The sequence below is a fragment of the Cynocephalus volans genome, chromosome 3 (genome assembly GCF_027409185.1).
Source record: "Cynocephalus volans isolate mCynVol1 chromosome 3, mCynVol1.pri, whole genome shotgun sequence".
In the NCBI taxonomy this organism is placed as follows: Eukaryota; Metazoa; Chordata; class Mammalia; order Dermoptera; family Cynocephalidae; genus Cynocephalus; species Cynocephalus volans.
Genome location: NC_084462.1, coordinates 8,197,639 through 8,205,007, shown reverse-complemented (window position 1 = coordinate 8,205,007; position 7,369 = coordinate 8,197,639). Strand labels below are relative to the sequence as shown.

The 7,369-nt window shown below is 38.1% G+C and overlaps 1 pseudogene; it reads right to left on the bottom strand.

Annotated features, from left to right (window-relative positions):
* Positions 1-4,289: 4,289 nt before the first annotated feature.
* LOC134372392 (vomeronasal type-1 receptor 1-like) lies at positions 4,290-5,243 on the bottom strand (annotated as a pseudogene).
* Between the last annotated feature and the right edge of the window lie 2,126 nt (positions 5,244-7,369).

The window sequence follows — 7,369 nt, the reverse complement described above, 5'->3', positions numbered from 1 at the left end:
AATATTCCATCGTGTAAATAGACCACATTTTTCTCATTCAATCATCTGATGTTGGATATTTAGGCTGGTTCCAACTTCGGGCTATTGTAAATAGAAGTGCAATGAACAGGGAGCGAGGTATTCCTTTGATGTGATGATTTCTATTCCCTTGGGTATATACCCAGCGGTGGAATTGCTGGATCATATGGCAGTTCTATCTGTAGTTGCTTGAGGAAACTCCATACCATTTTTCATAATGGCTGCACCAATGTACAGTCCCACCAACAGTGTAGGAGTGTTCCCCTTTCTCTGCATCCTCACCAGCATTCGCTATTCTCTGTCTTCTTGATACCAGGTGAGATGTCTCAATGTGGTTTCAATTTGCATTTCCATGATAATGAGTGATGTTGAGCATATTTTCATTTTTCACTGTTGGCCATTCAGGGCCAATTCCCAGGGCCAGTGAGGACGTACATGTGTTACTTCTATAGCAGCATTTTTATAATGAATGTAAGTTTTGTGTGGTTAAGTACTGGCAAGAAATCTGTGTCCACACAATCACAATATACTAAGATAGGTGTCATGACAGAAGTAGCACAGGTCACTGTAGGAGTTCCAGGGAAGGGCTTTGAACCAGCCAAGAAATCAGAGAGTGCTTCAGGGAGAATGAAGCCACTGAGCAGAGCTTTGAAGAATGCGCAGGAGTTTGCTCAATAATTAAATAGAGTCAAGAGCTTGAGATACAAGGAACAGTATGTGCTAAGACACAAGTGATTGGAAGAGAATATTGGTTTATTCTGAACAAATATATGGCATAGCTTCGGGGTAAGTGTCGTATAGGGGTTTTGTTGCTGGAAATGAGTCTGAACAGAGATTCTATTAACAGAATAAAGGGTGTTGAGGGCCGGCCCGTGGCTCACTTGGGAGATCATCGTGCTGACAACACCAAGTCAAGGGTTAAGATCTCCTTACTGGTCATCTTTTTTTTAAAAAACATAAAAGTGTGTTGAATTGTCAGGTTAATGAACTTGACCTTTAGCATGGGGACAATGGGAAGGCATGATGATCTGTGTAGAGGAAGGATACAGCCAAGTGGTAGATTCATCTGCTATCAGTGTATCCTTTGAGATGTTAGCAGAAACAGAGAGCCCATTCAGAACTGAAATTAAAGTTTTAACACAAAGTATTTATATAGGTGTGGGTGGAACTAAGGGAACAAACAAATAGTGATGAAGCACCCCAGGATGCCAAAGCCACCCCTAGAACTGAAAGGTCAAGGGTAGAAGAGAGATGTATCTAGGGGTGGGAGGTGCCTAGAGAAGCTGATGCCATGTGTAGAAGGCCACAGTCACCGACAAGCCACAGCCTGGCAGGGCATATGTGTGCAATCAAATTCCCTGGCCTTACTCTCCCCACACCCTCTGATCTCCTGACAGGGCCTGCCATGGGTTGAGTTCAACCGGATCCTAGACAGGATGATGTTGGTGATGCAATCCACAGAATCAGCCTCCAGGGTATAGAAAAGGTAAGAAAGAATGAAGAATAAATGTCGTGTGCCCTTTGGAGGACAGCCTGTATAGTCATTCCTTGGTGTCCATAGGGGATTTGTTCCAGGACCACTGTAAATACCAAAATTCCCACATGCCTAAGTTCCTTATGTAAAATGGCAGAGTATTTGTATATATCCATTGCACATCCTTCCCTATACTTTAAATCATCTCTCAAGTGCCTATAACTCTTGATACCATGTAAATGCTAGACAAATAGTTGTTATACTATATTTTATATTTGTATTATTTATTGTTGTATTGTTACTTTTTGTGTATTGTTAGTTTTTATTGTCTTTTTTGAATATTTTGATCCACAGTTGATTGAATTCCAAGGATGCAGAACCCATGGGAACAGAGGGTCGACTTCACTACTTTGTGGAAGACAGAGTGTGAAGGGAGATACTGATGGCTGAAAATTTCATCTGAGGAGGAAGATGATGCAAATCACATGCAAAGAGAAACAAACAAAAAAAAAACCTGGTCCAGGGTCCATGGAAATAGAGAGAAGAGGGCAAACGTGAACATTGCTAAGAAGGTAGAATGCATAACAGGAGCTAATTTCTCTTGGAAGTGGGGTAAGAGAGAGAAAAGTGATGTCGATTTCTATGGTTGTGTCTTGGCTAACAGCTGACTTTATTTTAATCGTTATCTTTTCTGTTTTGTATTTTCAGCACTCTTTCTTTTTAAATTATGATTTAAAAAACACATGAAATAAAATTTAACATCTGAAGTATTTTTAAGTGTACAGCTAAGTACTGTAAAGTGTATTCACATTATTGTACAACCATCCCCACCATCCATCTGTGTAATTTTTTTATCTTTCCCAATTGAAACTCTATACCCATTAAATATCAGCTCCCGTGTACTCTTTCCCCAGACCCTGGTAACTAGTGTTTTAATTTCTCTTTCTCTGAGTTTGACTATTCTAGGTACCTCAGATAAGTAGAATCATACAGTATTAGTGCTTTTGTGACTGGCTTATTTCACATAGCATAACATCATCAAGGTCCATGTGATGTGGCATGTGTCAGTCACTGTGGATTATGCTATAAAGCAAATGTACCTCACAGGGCCTGGTTTTCTAAAGCCTTGCAGTTTCAAATATTGACCTTGCAAGGACAGGAAATTCTCCCTAGGCTAGTGAGTCTTTGTTGCAAGATAAGAATTGTGGCACAGCAGGTTGCTGTCTCAAAGACAGACTAGTTCCTGATTGTTATGTAAAGATACTGAGAAATTGCTATAGGAAGGAATGAATGTTTGCTAAGATCAAACTTTTGTTGATAGCCTTACTGGAATGTCATCTGGCTTGTTTCACTGAAAGTTACCAGCCTATATAGTTAAACTATAACCCCACCTACGTCTCTTCTTGTAACTTCCTGGTCTGGAAAATAAATGCAGGAAGAGAACCCCAATTCGGTGTTAATTTCCCAAGGAACGAATCCCTCTCACTTGAGGGTTCTGGTGGGAGATTAACCACTTTGGGGCTTGTCACTGCTCAGTAGATATGGGCTTTGAGTAATCCTTTGCGTCTCCGCCACCCAGGGGAAGTGGGGTGACAAATCTGTGGGGGGGGGCAAAGCAACACAAAGCAATAAGTCACAATGTCCTTCATTTTTAACACTAGTAATATTCCATTAAACATATGCACATAAGTGGAATTGCTGTATTATTTGGTAGTGATGAGATAGGAGGTGCTCAGTTTCTATGGGTTCAGGTTTGATGACACACACCTGGGTTTCAAGCCACTCGTCAAAGACTCAGGCCCCTTCTCCATGCCCTCTCCTAGCGGATTGTTACTCCTACTTATTGGACCTATTTTTAGCCCCAACATGGAGAAATTTGGACCTGAAAGGGCAGACCTATGCTAAATCAGTGGCTGGACATGCTCAGTAGAAAGGGGTTATAGAACCGTAGTAGGTAGGCATGCTCAGTAAAGTGGAATCTATCCTTTAAATGACCTTCCACTAGAGATGCTAAAGAGCACAGAATATTCTTGAACATGTTTGGTGCATGTGATAGAATTTGACCAATGAACATGCCCTAGATGGAGAGTAATTGAGTGGTACAAGAAAATGTTACCTAACTGGGAACCGCCCCTTAGTTGAATATTCCTTAGATAGCATGAAAATGTATCAGATGGCAAAACTATACAAGTGGAGTCCTGGTAGAGGGCAGGGTTGCTGCTCACTTTCCTAGAGCCAAACCGCACTTAGCCTGAGGTGTGTATTTTTTTTTCTTTTTATATCAAACTTGCTTTTTGCAGGCCGATATTCACTCTAGAGCCAACCTGCATTTTGTCTGTGAATATGTATTTCTTACTTTCATATTAAACTTGATGTAGGCCCTGTTAAATCCCTGGAGATATGCTACGACTCTCTCTGTGAAATCTGTTTCTCTTATTTGTTACATTAAATTTGTTCTCACTTTCTATTGTGACTCTGCTCCTGAATTCTTTCTTGTGGTGGAATCAAGAATGTAGTAAGAGGACAGGGCAGGTTGAGGCCAGCCATCAGGCCTCCTCAGATCCTCTCCATAAGTATCAATTCTAAGTTTAATTTTTTGAAGTACCACCATACATTTGGGTGATTTTCTACATCAAGTTTATTTTTTGACAGTATCAAGCAATGTGATATTATATTATTATCATTTTTATTTAATACTGAATCCCAAGTCTTTCCACATTGACTGGAATAATTTATAATCCTACAAATTTTGGGAGAACAGGTGATCAAATAAATGATGCACTGTTTTGGAGGAAGCTTAGAGTCCAGAGACCATACTTGGAGCATTTGTCTTCCTTGTCTAGCAGGCAAAGTAGAACTGTGAGACTCGGGTATGACTAAAAATAAACACAAAGGGACTGAATGTTGGGAAGCCCAGAGACACCAGGGAAGTGATGTTTATCAGCCAAGGGATTGGGTTTTTAATCTGGGTTATCCAAAATGATAAAATGCCAGATAGAGCATGAAAGGAGACAAACATGCTAGCCAGGATCAGGATAATGCATGTGGCTCGAGTTTCATAATAAGTTCTGGGTGAGAGCCTGCTGCTGTGAATGTGTTGGACACGCTGCTTGTGTCTGTACAGAAAAAGGACCATGAAGCTGCTAGTCCAGACCACGAGGCCCCAAAACATTACATCAGTGAACAAGAAAATGACTGCATTTACTGAGAACACCAGCCTCCTTAAAGTAGGTGAGGAGCAGTATATGTACAGTTTTTCCAGGCTCATGTTTTTGTTATTTGTTGGGCCAGTTACATGTTTTACAACAGAGATATTTAACACAAGATGCAACATCCAGCAAAGAAAACAGCAGAAAACAATGCACTTTGGAGATTTAATTTTGAGTTCCATCCACCCAGAGATACTGGGGCAAAGTTTCGTGGCCTGAAAGCCACTGAGGAGGCAGGTGGTGCTGAGAGTAACCCCTCTGGCCACTCTGTGTAAATAGAGGAGAACTTTACATCCAGCCTCATCCAGGAAAGATTTCAATCCCAAAGCTGCCATTGTCTGAGGGATCCCTTTAGAGAGAATAACCAAGTTGTTAGCTAAGACCAGCTGGTTGAGAATCAAGTCTGTGGGTCTCAATCTCTGTGCAGTGATAAAGGTAAAGTTATAAAGGCAAAGGAGTGAAGAATTTCCAAGGATTCCAGCAGCAGTCTGAGTGAGTAAGGTAATACCCCAATTCAAGTTAATATACACCAGTCCATCCATGTGGAAAAGATGTTGATGTTTGACTTTATTTAAATCAGAAGAATCTGGAGACTGAAAAAGAAAATTGGGTTATTTTCATCACATCAAGAGCATGCTTTTTCTCACAAAACCCATTATTCCAAGTGAATATGAACATTAAAAACAGATCTTGGTAAGTACAAAGCTATTTCTTGCAGAATTATTTGTAATACCACAATGACGGGAGTCCACCTAACCTCAGTCAAAGAGAAGTTGAATAAAACCCAGTGCATCCCCACAGTGAAGCTTGGGGCAGCTGTGTACATTATAAGGATGTTCTCTTGGCAGCTGACCCTTCAGGACACACAGTTTTATGGAGAGGGCAGGGATAAAAGAAAAATAAAACTCAGAACATCATGAGCAATTAGCTTTACTATAACCAAAGATAAATAGTATCTTGGTATGCTTGTGTGTGTGTTTGTGTCTATAATTTTATATTTATAACATGAAAGAAGAAAGCAAATCCTTAAAGGGTGAGTACTTGTGAGGGACAGAGGAAACTGCAGAGAAGACAGGATGAAGTTAGACTAATGTGATTGTGTCTTTCTTGTTTTGGTTTAGAAGTACATAATGTTTTGAATATACATAATAGCAAAATATATTAAATATAATCTACAAACCTAAAATGAAACCTAAAAAAAAAAAAGAAGATAATTTCATGAAAAACTAGGACTAAACCAAGCAAAGAAAAATTATTTTCACTAAATATTAAGGAAAACTATCTCACTACAGTTTTGTAAATAATTTATATTATGCTATATATTTTAAATCCATAAATTATTATAAAATATTTTATAATATATCATTAAAATTATAATAAATAATTTTGACTTTATATCATAAAATATGTTTATTTTATGATAAATTTGACTATTGTAAAATAAATTATATATGAAACATATAGTCAAAATTATTAATTAACATATAAATTTGTATAGTCAAAAGTACTTAATTTTTTCCTTTGGAAATAGCTGAATCCAGTTAGGACAGGAGATAAAGATTAGTTCAGACCCTTTTATTGTACAAGAAAGCAAAAGAGCTACCAAATACCATCAGTTTCATGTGACCAGACCAGAAAAACTATCATGAAGGATTCCCAATAGAAAAGGATGGGAATTTATATTACTAATAAACATTTGTAACGTATTTTAAATATTTACTTATTTTTATTTTTTTATGTATTGGAACATAATTGATTGTACATATCTGTGGGGTAGAGCATTGAATATCAATAGCTGTGTGCAAAACGTGATGCTCAAATCAGGATAATTAGTATAGTCAACATTGTACAATGTAAGAATTTTTTGTGGTCCTTTACCAATTTCTCCCTACCACAACTCCCCTATCCCTTTCCCACTTCTGGTGGCCTCAGTTCTGTTCTCTCATTTTAAACATTCAACAAATTGTTGTGATTGTTATATCTTTCATTTATTTATTTATATTTATTTATTTATTTTTATCTATCTATCTATCTATCTATCTATCTATCTATCTATCTATCTATCTATCTATCTATCTAATACATCCCACTATGACTAAGGACACGTGGTATTTCTCTTTCTGTGTCTAGATTATTTCACTTAACTTCATTTTCATTTAGTTCATCTATGTTGCTGCGAATGGCAGAATTTAACTCTCCTTTATAGCAGAGTAGTATTCTCTTGTGTATATATACCACATTTTCTTTGTCCAGTCATCTGTCGATGGACATTTAGTTGGCTCCAACTCTTGGCTATTTTAAAACAGCTGCAAAAATCATGAGAGTGCAGGTATCCCTTCGACATGATGATTTCCATTCCTTTGGTTAAATACTCATCAGTGGAACTGCTGAATCTTATGACACTTGTAACCATAGTCGTTTAAGTAAACTCTATACTGTTTTCCACAATCGCTACACTAATTTACAGTCCTGCCTACAGTGTGGGAAGTTCTCCTATCTCTGAATCCTCACCAGCATTTGTTATTCTCATTCTTTTCGATAATGGCCAGTCTGACTGGGGTGAGATGATATCTCAAGGTGGTTTTTGATTTGCATTTCTCTGATACTTAGTGATGTTGAGCATTTCATCATGTATCTGTTTGCCACTTGTGTATCTTCTTTGGGAAAT